Below are 22,232 nucleotides of genomic sequence, written 5' to 3'. Positions count from 1 at the left end.
GTAGCTTCCAGTGGAAGGCCGTCTACACTACCAGAGGAAGACAGATTATACAGAGCAAAATTAAAGTTCAGACCCAGCATCAACTTCCAGTCATGTGAATGAGGCCTTCTTGGACATCCAGCTCTCCTCGAGTTCAACTTGGAACTCGAGGAGAGTTCAACTCCAAGTTGAACTCGAGGATGCAGATAGATTCTCTCGGCCTGAGAGTGAATCATGTGAAGCAAAACTATCCAGCTGAGCTCTGAATAAATTCTTGACACACAGACTCATGAGAAATAATAAATAAAAGTTTAAAGACATTACGTTTTAAGGAATATTGCCACAGGGATCTTAAATATACACATAATGAGCATTCACTTGAAATGACACTATGTTTTCTCTGCAATTCATAAAAAGGAAATATTCTTCATTTTCTCTTTAGTTGAGATATTCAGGAAGAGAATTATAGGAAATCCAATGGATAGTCCTTCTTTGTAACTATTTATAATATTGTCATCATTTAAAGTGTCTCCTTATTTCTCTTTTGTTTTCTATTTTGTTACATTGTGTTTAATATACTTCATCCTGGATATGCCTTAGTCTCCTTTCTTTAATATCTACTCATACTTCTAAAATAAGTTTGAAGCTACTCCTCAACAATTAATTTCTTAATTGATCCCATTGAAGTATTCCCTCCTTCCTCTATCCTCTCTCTTTGTTCAGAGATAGGACATAGTACACTTCTGTGTTCTGCTTTACTTTTTTCCTAACTACTGCCCTGGCTAAGCAGGACAGCCATTTACCTTCCATATTCTATCTCAATAATCAAGCAACTATTTGATAAAACTTTTTGAAGAGATTGATTTCCCCTTATTTCTGACAGTGTATAAGTACACGAAATTTATAAAAGCACTTTATAAACTGTAGGCTCTCCACCAATATTGGAACAACAAACAACCCTTAATGGCATACATAGCATTTTTCAGAATAATTTCATTGATTGTTTTTCTAATTCTCCTCTGTAGGTAATAACAGTATTTTTTCCAACTCCTATTGAAAAAACTAAATTATATAAATGTGCTTGTACAGATACATAGCATATATCCTTTTCACAAACTTAAAAGGAAAAGGGAAATAATTACATATTGATCTTTACTGCCTACCTTAGAGTTTTATATTTGTTTATTGGTCTTACTAATTTTCATTGTCGCTCAGCCACTTGAATAACAATAAGACATTTCTAATAATCATTTTATTGTGTACAGGTAGGTGGTTAATAAGCAAGTATATATTCGTATCAAAATGGATAGTGTATAAAAAGTATTTTTAAACATTGAAGGAAGTGTATTATAAAAACATAATGTTAGTGTCATTACATTTATTATACTTTTTTCAAATAGAATTTTCTATGTTAAAATTTTCATAAAACAAAAAGTTGACACTAACCTGCAGAAAAGAAAAAATATTTTTAGGAACAGATTGGGTGAACATTTCTGCAGACTAACATTTTTTAAAACCAATAATCCTGCTTCCCCATACAGTAAGTTGTAGAGACCAAGGGGGGAGTCTAGGTTATGGCTGTATTAAAATAGCTTGTGATTGCATGTGTATGTAGAACATCACTCAGAATAAATCATTAACTCTTAAAATCTGTATATACTGGATGTCTGTAACTAATTTTTCCTTTTTATCTCCTGTTTAACTATTTCTTACCCACTCTTAGAAATTGAATGACATTTTTAATTTTATATTTTATATGTTTGATTAGCTAACTGAAGCAATGTTTTTGTAGGGTGAAATAACATGGTTTTAAGGGCTAATTTTTGGCATTTCATAATCTACTATCCCAGACCTTCCTGGGTTAAAGCCCAGGAAGTAGCATTTTAAACTAGCTCCCTCAAGAAATTATACACAGTACAGTTTTCATAATAATTATTCTCTAAACCCTGAATAGAAGAAGAAATTATCAAGTTAGTTGGCAATTCTTATCTGACAGAAAAACAAAAAGATTAAACTTTTAAGGATGAAAATTTTAAAAAGCAGAATTTGATGAGAATAAGGGGAAAATTCATGTATTTGTTTTATTTTCCATATTGTGAGGCTGTCATATAGACCTGCCTAGTGTTACCTTAAGAGTTTGTTCTGTTTTGGTTTGATTTTTCATATATTTTTGAGGAAGAGTTGTGGATTCTTTACAGACACTGGGTTAATATTAAATATTCAAAATTAAGTGAAAAATTTTATATGAAGTATTGATCTACTAAACTTACTAGAAATTAGGCTTTTCTATTTTACTTTTTAATTTGTGTTCTGTTAATTTACTAATTTATTTCCTAAAATATGTTCTAAAATTTCCTTGTTGAAGGGTTTTTTTTTTAAGTAATTAAAATTACATTGGTATTGATATTGGCAAACTTTCTTGGTAAATTTATTTTTTCATATTTTCCTACATTTGTAACGGGAAGTATTTCATATATTGTTCAGTATCTCTCTTAAAAAGTACTACCTCTTATATCATTTTTTAAGCACTGACCCTCCTCAAAGATTTCTTGAATATTATAATTTATAGCCTCTAAAGGAAATGTTGTTTTCCACTTGTATCAGTTAGGGAATTGGCAAGGTTGATCTGTTACAGTCAAAATTAAGGGAACCAACTAAAGAAGTGAAACACCCTGGTATCAGAAACATCAAATGCTCTTTTCACCAGTTTCTCTCACTGTCACTTCAGTCTGGATGGTGCAGGGCCTAGTATAAGCTCTAGTATTGGGAAAGGGAGGGTGAATCAGCAGGAAATTGGACCATGGGAAGAGGACCAGGGATGGGTGGTAGGGAAATAGTCTACTTCTACCTCCTTTCTCCCTCAGATCTCTTTCTTATATCTCCTATTGGTCAAAGCCAACCAGATGCAAAAGGAGGAAAAGAAGCCTGAATGATAAAGTTCCTAGAGGGGAAACTACAATGGCACAAAGCAAATCAGAGATAAAGGGCACATAAATTTGGAGGGCAAAAAAATTTGTCCTTATCTTTCATTTAGGTAGAAAAAAATCAGGTCAATAACTTAGAGGAAATATAAAAATCTAATTAGCCTCAGTATTCTTGCAGGGTGATTTTATTTATTTATCATTTTTTAATTTTTTTTATTTCAGGGTATTATGGGGTTACAAATGCTTTGATTACATAAGTTGCCTTTGCAGTGCCTAATAAGTATGCCCATCCCCCAGAGAGCGGTATCACATCTGTTAGGTGTGGATTGACCCATTTCCTCCTCTACCCTCCCAGCTGCCCAACACCTTGTTAATGTTACTTTTCATATGTGCACACTAGTGTTTATCAACTAGTACCAATTTAATGGTGAGTGCATGTGGTGCTTGTTTTTCCATTCTTGTGATACTTTACTTAGAGGAATGGGCTCCAACTCCACCTGGGGTAATACAATAGTTAGTTCATCATTTTTTCTTATGGCCGAGTAGTATCATTTTTAGCTAAGTCCTAAATTTCTTTAGTCCGAATGTAACTAAAAGACCATAGTAGTGTTTTGGTTCCCCAAGAAATAGGACATAGTGTCTGTTCAGAGACAGAAAGTATGAGTATGTCCCTTTTCAGAATGAAGAGAAAACTTGATATATGGCCAATACTACCTTTTGGGGGTAACTTAGACTAAAAGAAAGAATTAGAGTGTACATTTAGTATTTGCATTACTGAGTTCATTCTCAAAGAAACGTGGGCTCCTGTTAAAGATCTCTGTGCCTTTGAGCTCATAGAATATTGATTGGAACCAATTATTCTATCAATTAGGCTCCTAACAAGGAACACATGACACACTTAAAGGTGTGAGTCAAAGATAATTTCATATCGAGACTAATAAATACATGTCAACAAATTTAAGAGAACCAATGATGGATGGTGAAGCCATCAGGGAGTAGCAATAGTAGAAAATCATTATTATCCCTACACCCACAGGAACAAAGGTAAAGAGTAATTTCAGCAGCAATTGGTATGAGCTATAGTCATGAAAGTATTAGTAATTTCCCACCAGAAGACATGACTAAATGTGGGATGATCCAAATATGGTGAAAAGTACTTTCTGGGATGGGGAATGCTGGGGAGAGAAGCTGACTTGTCTTACCTCCTTCCCTCTACTTTTCTGCTGGTACCTCCTTTTTTTAACTTCAACCAAAAGACAGAAGGTAAGGAAACCCAAGTGATATAATTCCTAGAAATCAGGCTTCAAGGATACCAAGAAAAGTAGAGAATCACAGAGGCTGAGTAGACAATGGATCTGGAGGTGCAAAGAGAATAAGCAGCACACAAATAAACCAATTATATGTAACCAATCCTCCTAAATGTGAGTTGGAGAATCCATTTCAGTAGAAGAAATATTTTAGACAAACCTTTATAATTCACAGAACCTCTAGTCATAAGCCCTATGCAAGTGAGAAAATAATTTACTCAAATTACTAAGAAATTTTCCAAACATGAGGAACTGTGTACATTTTTTTCTTCAAAATTCTGCAAATTGAATAATGTCATATGATAATTACAGGGAATTAAATGTTTGATACTCCCTGTACAGCTGAATTCTGTATATAATTTAATTCTATCAATTCTAACAATAATTCTTCAAGATTGCTACTATCGCAGGTAAAATTTATATTTCACTACATAGGATTGATTTATTTTTCATAATCACATGTTCTCAGTTAAAAATAAAAGACACAGATATTTCCATCCTTTTCATTTTTAAATAGAACTTAGTAGTGCAATGATTTTATTGTAAGAAATCCGCTGTCCTTACTCAGAGACTATCTTGTTTTTTCACATAATATCTCAATTGTATTTTTTGTTGCATATATTTTAACAAGGATTCTTTAGTATATTAAAAATCAATCTAAACTATCATTCTAGGTATTAATAATTCCTCATAACTTACAAGGTGGAAAATCTTTGTTGCCATTGAGATAATCTGGCATGCAAAATTTTATAAAATATGTTTAACTATAATTTAAGATAAAGATATGGATTCACATCTTCTACTAGAGCTGCTGTCTGTGGGAGTGATTATGGAAGAAAGAGGCATGAAGTGAAACAGAACAGATCTGGCATACACAGTGATTCATGACATGACTCAAAAGTAAGAAGAAACTTATAAATCATTCCCTTTCCTTCTAAAAATAAATGTTAAAAGATTTTTATTGATGACATTCGAAGTTCTTCATGTGGCAACATCATTATCTAAACTTAGAAGCAATATTCCCACAGATGAAACAAGGGAACACTGCAAAATGCCTTTCACTATATTTAGTTGAATGATCCCAATTGAATAATTATTTTTGAACCTTTGAGTCTTTTGAAGCAGTAAGTCTTTATTTGAGTTCCATAGGCTGGAAAAATGGAGCCCAGAGAGGACATTTGCTGAACTTCTAAGCTCAGGTATCGCTGAAGTCAATATTCTTGTAGCACTTCCAATTTCAATTTTGAGGTCACTCCCCAAGCATTTAGATTGTTTTTTTCCTTTTTTTTTTGGTGAGTAGAGTGGTCCCGGATTTTCCATTAGAATTGCTCAGACATCCATGGAATCACATTTTCTTTTTTTTTTTTTTTTGAGTGGGAGGGTGCTGAGCCTGAGGAAGCTGCAAGGTTGTGAGGCCTGCCCCCCCCATCATATTTTTAGTACTAATTTTTCAGAGTTTTTAAAATTCATTTATTTTCAAAACAAAAATTATGTATCACACAAATAAAATATATATATTTATATATTTGTTTATATAAAAGTGTAGGCTGGGCGTGGTGGCTCACGCCTGTAATCCTAGCTCTCTGGGAGGCCGAGGCGGGTGGATTGCTCGGGGTCAGGAGTTCGAAACCAGCCTGAGCAAGAGCGAGACCCCGTCTCTACTATAAATAGAAAGAAATTAATTGGCCAACTAATATATACAAAAAATTAGCCGGGCATGGTGGCGAATGCCTGTAGTCCCAGCTACTTGGGAGGCTGAGGCAGGAGGATTGCTTGAGCCAGGAGTTTGAGGTTGCTGTGAGCTAGGCTGACGCCACGGCACTCACTCTAGCCTGGGCAACAAAGCAAGACTCTGTCTCAAAAAAAAAAAAAAAAAAAAAAGTGTATGTGTCTATGCTTAAAATTAAATGTGGGAATCTACATTCTTGCTTAAAAAGGAAACTTTAAAAACTCTTAGAATCCACTTCTCTATTATTCTTACTTTTCTAAACTCACCAGAGCATGAATTATCTTTGATGTATTTCTATTATCTCTTTAGTTAAAGAAGTTGTTCCCATGATGCCCATTTTTTCAGAGAGCAAGAAAGGGAATGAGAGAGTGGTGCAACTAACTTTGTATTTCAGGATCTGATACAGAGGTTGCACACCTCACTTTTTTTCAGTTTTATTGACCTGAATTTAATCATACGGCCATGGATAACTACAAGGGACACTAGAAGGTACTGTCACCAAATTCTGAGTGAAACAAAGAGAGGAAGAAAGAATGCATAGATATTTGGGGACACTAAGAAATCCCTAATGTGTTCTGCATATGCTGATAATAGGTTATGGTTAATCTTTAAATTATATTTAAAAATAAATATATTCATGGTCCCAGATGGAAATTTATTTTACAATTTACTGAAATACATCAAACCACTAGGTATAACTGTAAACTTCAACATTTTATAAATGAATACATCTATTTTCAGGGAGTTTTGAATGAGGTGGTGAACTACAGATTCTTCACTTCTATAACAAAGTGTATCCCAATTGATATATTCTTTTAATATATTTATTTTTAATTCCCTACTCTGTCACGTCTCTGCATGATGGCTAAAGCAATTTAAGGAATGAAATATGTTTACCACATTTTTATACTACTTCAATTTAAAATTTATACAACAAAAAAGTTTTAATTTATTTGGGTTACTAGCCAAGGAAATAGAATAAAGTATGAAAATATTATTTGTTAGAGGATAATAAAATAGAAAAGATTACAGCTCAGATCTCATGTATATAATTAATTATAGCAAGACTTCAGTAAATAAAATGTCTTTAGATGTATCTTTAAAATTCCCATGGATCATTTGTGTGAAGATTTAATGAGATGTGGAAAATAGATTTAGAAAAAAAAATCCTCAAGGATCATCTTCAAGATTTTATTAGTAAGAGACAGGCCCACATTATATTCTGAGACTGATAGCATTGTCAAAAAACAGGTGTTTTAAAAGTGCAATAACATAAATGAAACATGTTTAAAGCTAAGTGTAAAAACCCTAAAGATTGGTTTTTGAAATATGGATGAAACCACATCCTAGATCCCTACTGCAGAGCCCAGAGATCGTATTGAAATGGATAAGTGTCCTGAAATACATAGGGACTCACTGGCTCATGTGTTTGGCATGTGAGATAGGTACATGTTTCCCCCTTTTCTATGAACTTCTCAGAACAATTGGAACAATTTGGACTTTAAGTTGTGCAAGAGCAGACTATGAGGCTGAGAATCAAAGATAAGAATTCCTTTCACTTAATAATTGTTTAACATTGAACATCACTTCAGCTCTTAGGGCCTAACAGAAACATTGAGAATGCTTTAAACAAGATTATCTCCAAGGGCCATTTCCCTGAAATAGCCTGCAAATACCATTATCTGACTCAGCTTTAGATCCAACATTGTTTTTCTTGCCAAAATTCTTTGATACCTCCATTTTTTTTTAACTTTCTCTTTTAGAGAGCTTCTTTTGGTCTTTTATTGTGTGGAACAGAGAAAAATGTAATGTCTCTTTCTACCAATGGATTTTAGTAAACAAGGTGCACACCTAATTACACGTTCTTTATGTGGGAAAGAAAACATTTTCATACGAATATATGGGTATATATTTCATATCACTCTAGAATGAAATCACTCTATAATGTGACAAATCATTGTTTTCTGCTCTATTTTATACATTATTATCAATTTCCTTAACACATTATTTATTGGCTTCACTGACTATTCTCCTTTATTTTTCTTTGAGACTGGACTATATTTTAATAAAAAAATTGGGGGAAGTACTCAAAGTACTTAATTGTTGTAAACATTAGCCTTTTCCTCCTTTTTAAAAGTTTTTACTCAAATATAAAAATTGATTAATAAAAGGATTGTCACATATAGATTACGTTAACTTTGCACTGCATCCAAGTACCTATACTTACTATCTTCGACATGCCTGTGAGGCTGTTCGCTACCTATGTAGGGGTTTAATTTCTTTATATCTCTTACCCTAGAGGAATCAAGCCAAACATCCCTCCCCCACCCGCAAACCAGCTGGCCAATGAGTGTGTATAAGATCACCCTGGCTATCCCTGCACTGTGCTTACTCAGTTCGTCTGTTTGGGCTTCTTTCCCAGCCTTGCTTCCCAATGCACTTTCATGATGCCTCTAAAGTGGTGAGACGTGCAAACGCATCTTTTAATTTCTCCTTAGTATCTAGTATGACCCTGCATAAAACAAACGTACCCTTTTATTAAATGCTAATATCATACCAATTAAAGCAAAGGCAGTTATAAAGGGCTGATTTCTATTCCAGGATTTGTTTCTTTTGAAGTTATATAGGGTAAAATCTCGTAAAAGAAATGGGGGGAGCTCTCTAATAGTTCCACAGTTAAGACTTTCTTATTTTTTTAAAAATGTTATATATCATTACATTAAATATTATATTAAATTTTCTAAGAAGGCTAAGGAGTCCAGATCTTGAATTCTTTGAAAGGAGAAATAGGTTGTATTTCTCAAGTTCAAATTCTTTATTTTATCCTTGTAGGTTGCTAATGTACTAACTTAAGCCTAGAAAAAAAATTGTATTTAATCCAACAGGATAATTTTCTGTGCTGACTGTCCACATCAAGAACTTACTGGCTATAGGAATCTCCCAAGAGAAGGGCATGACTAAGAATCAGATATCTCTTCAGCTGAGGAAAATTTCAGAAAGGCCTAACAGCATAGGACAGTCAGAGTGTGGTACCATAGCATTTGGGAGAATAAATCCGGATAATTATTAAGGTGTATTTAAAGAGTACATCACAACATCAATGATAGTCCACCTTTGCAGTATTTAGATACATTTCTTTATAAAATGTTCTTGAAGCAGCAACTGTGGGGTTCTGATGGACTTTTCTTCCTGGGGGAAATTTATAAATAGGAATTTACTGAGACAAATCACAGAATCTGTAATTGCAGTTCATCTTGAGGACTCAATTAATACTTGATTTTTTTCTTCTTCTACCTTTACTAATTATTTTATATTCCCCTCATTCTCAGATAGCACCTCTGCTGGTCTGGTGGCTTTTCTGGTGAAATAAACCCAAACCCTCATCACTGAGGGGTGTTACCTATTGCCCACTATATCATTCTCAAGTCATGAATGCAGAAATTGTCTATTTAATATTGAAATCAGACAATGGGGTATTAAGAAGTTCCCAAGTGATCACGTGGAATATTTTTTTCATAAAAATATTTTAATGATATATAATTTATGTACAAAATTGTACAAATAATAACCATATGCCTCGATAAATTTTTACACTGTAAATATGCTTGTGTAAACTGCACACAAATCAATTGTTCTATTTTATCACATGTTCTGTTTGCTAACCTGTGTTTTTAAAATTGACATTTCTAAATATTAAGGAGGTACAATGTTTTTGGTGACTTGGATCACCACATGAAATAAAATTGATTCCACTGTGTTCCACCCAACTATTATGTAACAGCAATTATACCTCCAGATGATCATCAGGGCTTTGGTTTTAAAGTGTTCAGATACAAATTCCAGCAACTTTTCTGGCTTCACTCAAGTCTTTGCAAACTTGTGACTTCTCAACCAAGACACTTAGTATGCAGAGGGAAAAAATGAATATATTCAGATCTTAGTTTTGATAAATATCAAGCTAGAAACCAATCTGAGATAATAAAATTATTATGAAAATCAAAATTACTACTGCCACACACTTATTAATAGAGCAGTAGGTGGGTAAGAGGTGCTCATGCAGCTTTTAAAAAGACAAATGGTGGTTAGTGGGAAGTAGAAAGCAAAAAGGATGTGAGCAAAATAGTCCAGTAGGATGATTACCAGGAAAAATGGAATAGAAATATTTTGCCTATTTGATATTCTATTTTAGGCATTTGACAATGGTTTTTATTTATGCCTAATAAGGTATAATTTGAGTATCAATCTATGGGTGATATATTCATTTGGTAGAACTAAAGTTATTATTTGGAAGTTTTGATGACATTTTGTCTTCTTCCTCCTTCATGTTAGTTAGTGCCTAATATTTGATGTTGTGTATAACTATCTGACAAGATTCGTAAGATTTCTAGTTGGTAGTGCCACAAATGGACAGTTAGTATAGCTCTAAAATTGAAGGGATAGAGAAAGAAATCTTGTGTTGTAAAAGAGGAGAAGGAAATTCTTCACCATACTATAGCACTACTCAGGTAACATGATTTTTCTTTTTCACTTTTTGCTAGAAGGAACATAAAAAAATCATAAGAATAATCTACTAAGATGATGGGGAATGGAAACTACTTTGAGTGTACAAGTCCAATTATATCTTTTGCACATCAACCAACTATAAAATACTCTGCAACCAAAAAATGTGGTACAGGAAATAGCTGGTAATAGAGGATGACTAAAAGGATTTGGTATTCTTTAGTTTGAATGATTCATTCGATAAACTCATTGTGCCTTTTAAATGGAGCACCTAAATGCTATACTGGCAAACTATTCTACATTGCAGGTTACTAAGCAAGTATTTACTATTATGGTGCATTGCAGGTTAGGGGAAGTTCATCATCGAGATGAATGGACATTGCCTAGCAACATTCAGCATTATAAAGTCAACCAAACAGAAAAGATGCAGGGATTGTTATGATGTTCATGATATCTTTATACTGGTTATATATCCCAAAGTGCATAAAAGTAAATATTTTAATAATATGAATAATATCAAAAGCAGGGTTAAACTTTGAAATGAGGGGAAAAGATAATATACTATGTTTTAGTAAAAAGAAAATAGAAATCTCTTGAAATAGAAACTTTGTTATATCCAAAGATGATAAAAATTTCAGAATTATTGTTAGACATGTAAATACAAAGTGTGATAAATATTAACTATTATCAGCCTTGCATGATATCCTTCTGGTTTTAAGGCAAAATTCTCGAAGTCACTCTTCTACTTTATCTGGCTAAGATCCCCATCTTCTTGGGCAGGCAATGTTACCATTTTTCTCCTCATTTTATGCAGCTTCTTTGTATTCAATGAATATAGTATTTTTTTTTAATTCAACTATTTTCTAGACTGAAGTCTAATGTTTTATGTATTTAGACTTTGATCACTTCATCCATTATTTATTTTCTTAACTTATGCCATTCAAGTGTTATTTTTTTTTCTCATTTTCTTCTTTGCAGTTTGAAACTTACTCATCTCCAAAATAATCATGTCCTTTTTCAGAGTAGCAATCTCAGGCATTTTCTGAAGAGTGTTCTGCTATATTTTGGTGATGACATTTTTGTAGATGATTTACTTGTTATCATACATGATCTGCTCTAATGTGGATACATTTCTACTTGTTGAGTAGTAAACCCACTAACATATGGGTGTCAAAGGAGAGCTCTTTATCCCAGAAGTGGTCTCTCTTCTTTGTGCTCTAGCTGCAGTGATTGACAAAGGGATTAGGTCTCTCTTGGAAGAAGCAAGGGCTGCAAATTCTCCCCCACCACTGTCACCACCAGGATGCTGCATAGACAGTACCGGATAGGACAGGGCATAATTTAGGTCACCACTTGCCACTGCTGTCAGGGAGCACATGCTCAGAGTCTGCTATATGACTAGAGTATTTCTAGTCTTCAAGTTCAAATTGATTTTGGGGTCTAGGAATGTGGAGCTAATTGGTACCCTTTGACAAGTGAAGGAACTAAAGCCTGATGAGAATAGACGTCCCAGAGAACAGGAAGCAAGTATTCTTCTCAATAAGTTTGGTTCTAAATTTGAGCTTAGCATTTGCATGGAAGTTAGAAGGATAAAAGATCAAGTGAGTTTTTTCTCTTGTTTTCCATGAAATGTATTACAGCATGTTTGTGTAGAAGACTAACGTAACTGATGGGGAAAAAAAGTAGTGATTTATTAGAGACAGAAGACACTTCCAAGAGCAGTCTCTGAGCAAATCAGGGAGTTGGGATCAAGAATATGATTGGAAGGATTGGACTTAGAAATGTGTGAGGTCAGTTTCTTCATAGTAAAAGTATTTGTCAAAGCAGAGATTATAGGTTCCAATGTACTTTTGATTTTAATCTTGACTTTTTCTGACTCTCTTCAAGTGTTTGGCAGTTCTTGTATTCATGTTCAAATTATAAGGAGATGTTACAGGTAATTTATGTGTGCTTCACTGGAAGAAGAGACTGCCTATTGACTCCAGAGATTTAGGTGTAGTGTCCTGATCAGAGGTCTCACTGAATGGTGTGCTGGTTGAGAACATGCAAACCATCTGCCCCTCCATCATTCCCTATAGGATGAAAGGGAGGAACACACCACTCTGGCAAGTTTATCCTCATTCTGGGCAATCTTCCCAGCATGTTATTCAGTAACTTTAGATATGATGTGTCCAATTTCAGTTTGGGGCCAAATCCATCACTTTTCCAAGACAGAGGAAATGAGAAAAGGATCCTGACTTTCCAGATCCTCCATCAATGAATTCCTCTCAGACATTTTGACCTTAGCACATTGTCACCATGCTGTTGTGTGATAAAACTTGACTCTATTACATTTCAGAATTGAGATTTTCCTCAGTTATATTTAAATCTTGAAAATTTCTTGCTCCAGGTGTCAACATTTGGCCTCCCAAACCTGATTTACACTGTTCTGAATGTAAAGCTTGCTTTTAAGTTTGAGTAGAGAATATTTTTCTCTTTTAAAAGCTTGCCATAGATGTTTTGACTTTTATTTTTTTACTCTTTTCTCCTTAATGTATTTTAAAAGTGGTTCTGTTTTTTTTTTATGACTTACTATAAATTCATGAGTTTGTTCACTCTCTTTGTTGTTGTTTTTGTTGCTTTTTTGTTTGATTCTTGCCTATACCTTCTTTACATCTTAGATTGTAGAACATGCTATAACAAAGTAATTATTGATTTTTGCCTAGAAATAAGATATTATATGAGCATATCTTTAACATCTTTATGAAATTTTGCAATTGAAACAAAACTTATGTTCAAGGTTTTGATTTTTTAAATGCATTTTTAAAAGCTCAGTTTATTCTTTTTATATATTCTCTTTTTTTGTCTATAAAATAATTTCTAAGAAGTTTTTTCCAAATTAAGCAATTCTTACCCTTCATCCCCAACAAATGCTAAAAATGGTAACTATCCCAAGAGTCAGGAGAAGTTTTGCTTGTGTAAACTGCCAAATCAGCTCCTGTGGGTAGAATTTGACAGCTGTATAATGCCATACTGCAAATTTCTCCACAGCTGAGCACAGAGAGAAATTCCATTTGAAGATTTGAAGGTTCAGGAGAAATTTAGTTGAGTAGAAGGAAATTTCACAAATTGGAATGTACACAGGCTTTTGAAACTGGTTTCATTTTTTTTTCTTTGAAAAGTGTCAATGACTATAAATAGTTGAGATCTTAATTTTACTTTGCAAAGTGTGTACTCTTTTTCTAATCTTATAGTTTATATAGTTTAGTGACAGAAATAATTCATGGTCTCAACAAAAATTTTTAAAAATGTTGGTGTTCAGGAATTTATTATTTAAGATAATATCTTTCATTTTGTATATTAATGTAGAATTTTATATCATTGAATGATCACCAAGATAATGTGTACATTTTTATATTAGTGTCAAAGTTTCCAAAAAGATACCAATTATGGGATAAACTCTTAGAAATGAGATGCTCCATACTTCCTTTGGCAGTACCAAAAGCAATTATACTGTGCTTTCATTCATTTATTATTTATTAAATGCAAGGCATCTGCCTTATACTAGTCTAGACACTAGTAGTCAACAATAATAGATAAGGCTTCTGCTCTAGGATTTTAATTTATTTTAGTCTATTTTAGGGAATCCAAGCATGAAACAAATTTTCAAAATTATATTTCTATATATGAATTGATACACAGGAGCAGTGTAAGATTCTTAAATATAAGATAAACCTAGATTAAATGGTAGCTTTACCAGTTCCATATATAGTGATTATACAAATTCAATAATATTATCTTTATAAGATACTACTTTTTTGTGCTAAACAAATAATAAACATTCAATAAATTGCACCTATTATTTTAGCATTAATATTAGCATTAGCTGTGATTGTCCAGAAATTATAAACAATGTGCTATGGGAATATAGAAAATGTATCTTTATGGTTATCTTGAAAAGCTTCAAAATTAGGTATTTCCCTGAGATTTAAAAGTTTAAAATTTAAAAAATTAACAAGCATTCAAGGCTATAGATTTCTTAAAAACTTATAACAACTAAAGAAAGGTGTTAGTGATATTACAGAGTTTGGCATATTACCTCAGGAATTATATAAATTAATTATGGCTATATTCAGCAAGTGTTCAGTGTCTCAAAGTGTGCACAGCAATAAAGCAGCAAATTTAGTCAATATTGAGGTCCATAAAATAATTTTTATGGAATGACTACTAATATAGGAAATCTCAGCTTCTTTAATCACTATGATGGAGGTCCTGAACTTCTACTAACTACACTGATCTTGAGATACTGTTGAAAATACTTGACCAACTCTATATAATTTAAAAATTACTTGGTTGAAAAATCCTAATGATAAAAGGAGCTTGGGGTTGAAGGAAAAATAGAAAAAAGAAGAACTACATATCATGCAGGGAAACAATAAAAATTTTGATATTTAAATTTAAAAAGATTAAAGGCATTCCCACATTTAAACCTAGGTGAGATTGAAAAAATAGAAAAGAAGAAGCTTGGGGCAAATGATAAATCCAGATTTATAGGAAAATGAGTATCTCATGAATTTCTTGTAAAATTATAGAATTTGAATTTTAATCATTATTGAAATCATAGAAAAACAATATAAAATTGAACAAATAAGGTGGCAGGTACAGTATTCAAATCATCCATCATCAACAGATCAGTCAGGTAGTACATACTGTGAAACTAGCAACTACCTACTACTAATTTATGTTGGAAAATTTATTTGATATGTTGGAAATATATTTGAGAGGAAGAAAGAGAATAATAGTAACCTAAGTTGATGAGGTTTGAAAAGGAAAAGAAATAAGTTTGGGTTATTTTAGTTTAGTTTAGATTTTGGAAACAAAAGATATTCTTTCTTTGACATAACAATCATTTCTTTAAAGCCTTTTCTTCTCAGCCTCAAACGACATTGGGACAGTTTTTCCTTTCACTTTTTAGTACAACCTGAGATAACTATGATGATATATTGTTTTGTAAACATTAGAGAAACTTTGTTAGGCTTTCATTCATGTTGAATTCTTTCAGAAAAAAAAATCAACTATGCTCTTCTAACATTTCTTGAATATTTCTAAATTCTGTGTTAGGTCTTAAACTAACCTGGCTTCATTTATGTGCAAATTTTGCAGAGTGCTTCATGGGAACAGGAATTTAATGTTGTAATAATTGAATTAAAAGAATACTATTACTCATTTCAACTAAAGGCATGGTTATCCCCATACTCCAGAAAAAATGCCACTCTATGTCATATACCCTAAAGCAGACACTGTAGAAATAAGTTACAGTGTCCAAACCCACAGAGGGCTTTCTTTCTCACACTCCCCGAGGATTGTCTTGTTATCATCTGCTTGTTAACAGAGACCCAGTGCCCTCTGCTCTCAAGGGAAAAAGATGATGACTTTTACAGAAATACATAGGTCCTGATTAGTTTCTTTTTTTCTGTAGCCTGAACAGGGTTGGGTGGGAGAAAGAAAAGGAAAAGGGGGTGTGAGGGTGAGAAATTAAGAGTGTGAGATTGTCAGGGAGGATGCGGCAGTGGAATCAAGAGAGTTCAAGAAAGAATTTAAGAGCAAAAGAGTATGAAAATGAGTGTCAGAATAGTTGAGAGAAAAAGAAATATTGAATGAGTGAGAAAGTTAAACAGTAGGGGAGAGAGGTTAAATAGTAAGGGAGCGAGAATGCTAGAGTTGGAGTAGAAGAGAACTTATGGGGGGAAAAAAGAGAAAGAAGGGGTTATGAACAAGAAACAGAAAGTGTGAAGAGCAAAGAAAATACTTAAAGATGTAGACGGAGTGAGCTTGCCAGTAAGAGGGAGTATGTGTGAGAAAGGGATTGAGAGGATGTGAATGTGAGAGCAATTGAGAAAGTTGGAGAAAGAGTGTGAGAGAAAAAAACAAGACAGCGCAGGTATATGTAAGGGGAAAAGTGTAGGTGAGTGAAAGAGAGAATGTCAGGGACTATGAGAGATAAGAAGAAAACTCTATTTGCCCATGGAGAAAAAAGAATTTGAATCATTGGAATTTTTTTTATACCATGGTATGGTGTAATCACCAATGAAGAAATGTTAAAAAATGTATCTGCTACCCTAGGAACTCTTGCACACTCTGCCACAAAGGCTAAGACTGTGCAACAACACTTATCTTTTCTTGAGAGAATAGTGTTCAATAACAAAATTTCTTTTGACCATCTATTAGCTGAGCAAGATGGTGTCTGTGCTATTTCTAATATTGCAAGTTGTAACTGGATAAATTTCTCTGGGCAAAGACTCAGTTACCTAAAATAAGAGAACAAGCCACCTGCCTACAACAAATCTCTATCAGTTCTCCGTGGTCATTTGATCTGTTTAGTCAGTTGTATTCAAGCCTAGCTTCATGGCTTAAATCCATTGTACAAACTGGAATTGTCATATTGCTGTTACTTTTGCTTTATGGTTTTGTTTGCAGACTACCACATACATATCTGTTGTCTGTCAATTTTCTACAGAAATGTAACTCCTGAAAAAACAATGTTGCCCCAGTGTTTTTAGATGATAGCCAGTGTTATGGCACAAAATCAACTTAAGATGAAATCTAAATGAACTAACCATAAGAGCTTCTACTTCTGGATTCCCTGTTGCAAAATGTTTGCAAAAACAGTCTTGACACTGACTTCCAGCTATTTATCACCTCTCCCTGACATGAGACCACACCTACTAAAAGACAGGTCCATTTTGTCACTGTGGGACACTTAAAACCTGACTGTGAGGTAATTGAACAGCAATACTTTTGATGAAAGATCTTCATCAAAAGGGAGAAATGTGAAAGTTTTAAATACCAGGATGAAGTCACTAGTCAGACCCAGACATATCAAGGCTGGGAGAACATGCAGAAAGAAACTCATGCTTACATGACTGAAACAAAACAAAACAAAACAAAACAAAACAAAACAAAAACACTATGGGGGGAGTGGAGAAAGATGGACAAATAGAACTCTCCAGTGGTTGTCTCTTTGCAGGAACATGAAACTCAAGAAAGCAACTTCCGAAGAACCAAAATTCAGGTGAGTGATTATAGTACCTGGTTTTAACATTATATTAAGGAAAGAGGCACTGAAGAAGACAGAAATAAAAGTCTTGCATTGTCTACATCACCCCTCCCCCAGCCCTTGACAGTGCTATGCCAGCACCAGGTAGAGAAAGAATCTGTGTGTCTTGGAAGGTACAGTGAAGTGATTATGGGAATTTGCATTGGAACATGGGTCTACTCTGTCACAGGGAAACAGCACAAGGCATAATTCTGCTGGCAACCACAGAGGGAGCATTCAGACCAGCCTGGCCAGAAGGAAATCCTCCAGAAGAAAATCCTTCATCCCAGCAGTAGAAACCTGAATTCCAGCCAGCCCCACCACCCACTTAAGAAACAAGCCTGGGGCTTGAAATTACTTTGAAAAACAGTAAAACCACAAAAGTCTGTAGTCCTTGGGTAAGTCCTTTGGTTTTTCTGGTTCAGAAGCAGTGGACCTGAGCTATAAGACAAAGGATTTTGTCTTGCAACTTTGGTATCAGCTCAGTCACATTAAAATGAAGTATTAAGCAGCCTCCTGATGCCTCTGATTTCAGGCCTTAGTTCATAGAGTTTCTAAACCCACCCTGGGCCAGAAAGGAACTCATTGCCATTAAGAGAAGGACCCATTTCTTGCAGGATCCACAACCTGCTGACTGAAGAGCCCTAGGGCTTTGAATAAACATCAGAGGTAGCCAGGAAGCAGTTTCCATGGACTTTAAGTGAGACTTTAAGTGGACTGGCTTCAGATGTGACCTGATACAGTCCCAGCTGTGATGGTCATGAGGGAGTGCCCATATCACTCCTCTCCTAACTCCAGAAACCCAGCACTGAGTGTGAGGAAGGAGAGCACAAAACTTTAACTGCTAATCTAGGCAATTATCATGTATCTTGCTCAAATTCACAAAGGCAGTACCACTAGGAGTCTGCAAGAGTCACAGTGTTACTAGACTTGGCACACCCCAATGCTGATATGGTTGCTGTGACCAAAGGATCACAATACTCAAATTTCCTTTGAATACCTAGCAATCCTTCTCAAGAAGGATGGGTTCAAAGAATCCCATATTGTGAAAATTACAAGAAATATCAAGCTATTAAATGAATAGACATGAACAAACATCCAAAAGCATCAAGAACATCTAGGAAAACATGATCTTAACAAATGAACTGGTGACAGATCCTAGAGTGATGGAATTATGTGACTTTTCAGACAAAGAATTAAAAATAGCAGTACTGAAGAAGCTCAATCAACTGAAAGACAACACAGAGAAGGAGTTCTGAAGTCTATCAGAGAAATGTAACATGTTGTAATTATAATAGATATAAAACAAATAAAGCAGATATTCTGGAGATGAAAAATGCAATTGACAAACTGAAAAATGCATCAGAGTATCTCAGCAGCAGAATTGTTCATGCAGAATAAGGAATTGGTGACCTTGAAGACAAGCTATTTGAAAATGCAGTCAGAAGAGAAAAAATAAAACATAATGAATCATGCCCACAAGCTATATAAAATAGCCTCAGAAGGGTAAACCTAAGAGTTACTGGCCTTAAATAGGAGATAGAGAGAGAAATATTGGGGTAGAAATTGTATTCAAAGAAATAAAAACAGAAATCTTCCCAAACCTAGAGAAAGATATTGATATTCAGGTACAAGAAGGCCATGGAACACCAAACTGATTTAATCTAAACAATACTACCACAAGGCATTTAATAATCAAGTTCCCACAGATCAATACTAAAGAAAAGTTTATAAGGGAAGCGAGAAAAAGAGAAAAAAAAAAATAACATATAAAGGAGTTTCAAAACATTTGACAGCTGACTTCTCAGTGGAAACTTTATAGGCCAAAAAAGAGTGGCATGACATATTCAAAGTGCTGAAGAAACAAATCTAATGCTAGAATATTATATCCTGAAAAAATATTCTTCAGACATAAAGGAGAAATAGACTTTTAAACCTTTTCATAAACACCTGACCTGTCCTAGAAGAAATGCTAAAAACAGTTCTTTAATATGAAAGGAAAGGATGTTAATGGACAATAAAAAATCATCTAAGGTATAAAGATCACTGATAACAGGAAGTACACAAATGCAGAATATTATATTGCTATAATTGTTGCTTATAAACCACTTATGTCTTGAATAGGAAGACTAAAAGACAAACCTATCAAAAATAATGAATACAACAACTTTTTAAGAGACAGATGGTATAAAAAAGATATAAATAGAAATAGAAAAAGTAGAAAAGTGGAGAGGATGGGGATAAAGTATAGAATTTCTTTTATATTTCTCTTTGCTTGTTTATTGGTTTGTTGTTTTTTTATAAACAGAGTGAAATTGTCATCTATATAAAATAATTGATTATAAAATGTTTTTGGCAAGCCTCATGGTAACCACAAATAAAAAAAAAACTGTGACAGTTACATAAAAATGAAAAGCAAGAAATAAAAACACACTACCAGAGACAATCACATTTACACCAAGGAAGACAAGAAAGAAGAAAGAAAAAAGAGAGGACCGACCGCAAAACAGACAAAAATCTAATAACTACATGGCAGTAGTAAGTCCTTACCTACCAATAATAGCATTAAATATAAATGATTACGCTCTCCAATCAAAAGATATAGAGTGGCTTAACGAATTGAAAAAAACAAAAAAGCAAGACCCAAGTGTGTGTTGTCTAAAAGAAATCCACTTCACCTATGAAGACACAGATGCATTGAAAGTAAAAGGATTGAAAAAGATATCCCATGCAAATTAAAACCAAGAAAGAGTAGGAATAGCTACATTTCTATTAGATAAAATATGTTTCAAGACAAAACTGTAAAAAGACACCCAAGAAAACCATTATAAATTATAAATCTGTCAATTCAGCCAGACGATATAATAATTCTAAATATATATGCACCTAACAGTGGAATATCCAGATATGTAAAGCAAATATAATAAGAGCTAAAGAGAGAGATAGACCCCAATACAATAATAGTTGAAGATCTCAGCACCCAGTTTCATCATTGGACAGATATCTAGAAAAAAATCAACAAAGAAATATTGGACTTAACCTGTACAATAGACCAAATCAACCTAATATTATTAGATATTTACAGAATGTCCTCAGCTCATGGATGATTCTTAAGAATAGAACATGTTAGGCCACAAAACAAGTCTTGATTTTTTTTTTAATTAAAATAAAATGAAATATTTTCTCTGACCACAATGTAACAAAACTAGAAATCAATAACAAGAAGAACACTGGAGATTATACAAACATATGAAAATTAAACAATATGGTCCTGAATCACCAGTAGGTCAATAAAGAGATTAAGAAGTAAATTAAAAATTTCTCAAAACAAATATAAATGCAAACACAACATATCAAAACCTATGGCATACAACAATAGCAGTAATAATAAGAGGAAAATTTCTAGCAATAAATACCTACATCAAAAAGTAGAAAAACTTCCAATGAACAACCTAACAATCTTAAAGAGTTAGAAAAACAAGAGTGAATCAAATCCAAAATTAACAGAAGAAAAGAAATAATAAATATCAGAGTAGAAATAAATGAAATTGAAACAAAATATACAAAAATCAAGGAAACAAAAGATTATTTTTTAGAAAAGATAAACAAAATTAATATAACTTTAGCCAGACTAAAAATCAGAGAGAAGACCCAAATAAAATCAGTGATTAAAAAAGACATTACAACTGACATTACAGAAATTTAAAGGATCATTAGAGACTAATGAGAGCAAATATATGTCAGTAAATTTTAAAACCTGGAAGAAAGGGATATCTTCCTAAACACATACAGCCTACTGAGATTGAACCAGAAAGAAATTGAAATATAAATAAACCAATAACTGGTAACAAGAAAGAAGCAGTAATAAAAAAATCTCACATCAAAGAAAATCCCAAGACCCAATGGCTTCAAGTGCTGAATTTTAACAAACATTCAAAGAAGCACTAATGTCAATCCTACCTAAGCTATTCCAAATATTGATGATGAGGGGATATTCTCAATCTATGAGGCCTGTATCATCTTGATACCAGAGCCAGACAAAGACACAACAAATAAAGAAAACTATAGAGCAATATATCTGATGGACATACATACAAAAGTCCTCAACAAAATAATAGCAAACTGAATGAACAACACATTAAAAAGACATCCTTCATGATCACATAGGATTGATCCCAGGGATGCAAGGATGGTTCACCATATGCAAATCAATCCATATGATACATCATATCAACAGAACAAATGATAAAAATCATATGATCATTTCAATTGATGCTGAAAAAGCATTTTATAAAATTCAACATCCTTTTAGGATGAAATCTTTGAAAAAACTGGATACAGAGGAACATATGTCAACACAATCAAGTCCATATATGACAGACCAACAGCTAGTATCATACAGAAAGAGGAAAGACTTAGAACCTTTCCTCTAAGATCTAGAACAAGAAAAGGATGCCCACTTTTACCCCTGTTAGTCACCATATTTCAGAAGTTCGAGCTAGAGCAATTAGGCAAGGGCAAGAAATAAAGTCATCCAAATTGGAGAGGAAGAAGTCAAATTATTCTTGTTTGTGGATGATATGATCTTATGTCCAGATAAATCTAAAGAATCTATGCCAAGAAATAAAAATAAAAACTATTAGAACTGGAAAATAAATTTGGTAAAGGTGTAGAATTTCTATATGCCAACAGTAAACACTCTGAAAGAAAACAAAGTA

Source organism: Microcebus murinus, chromosome 1, assembly GCF_040939455.1.
Source record: "Microcebus murinus isolate Inina chromosome 1, M.murinus_Inina_mat1.0, whole genome shotgun sequence".
Classification (NCBI taxonomy): Eukaryota; Metazoa; Chordata; class Mammalia; order Primates; family Cheirogaleidae; genus Microcebus; species Microcebus murinus.
This window is presented reverse-complemented; position numbering follows the sequence as displayed.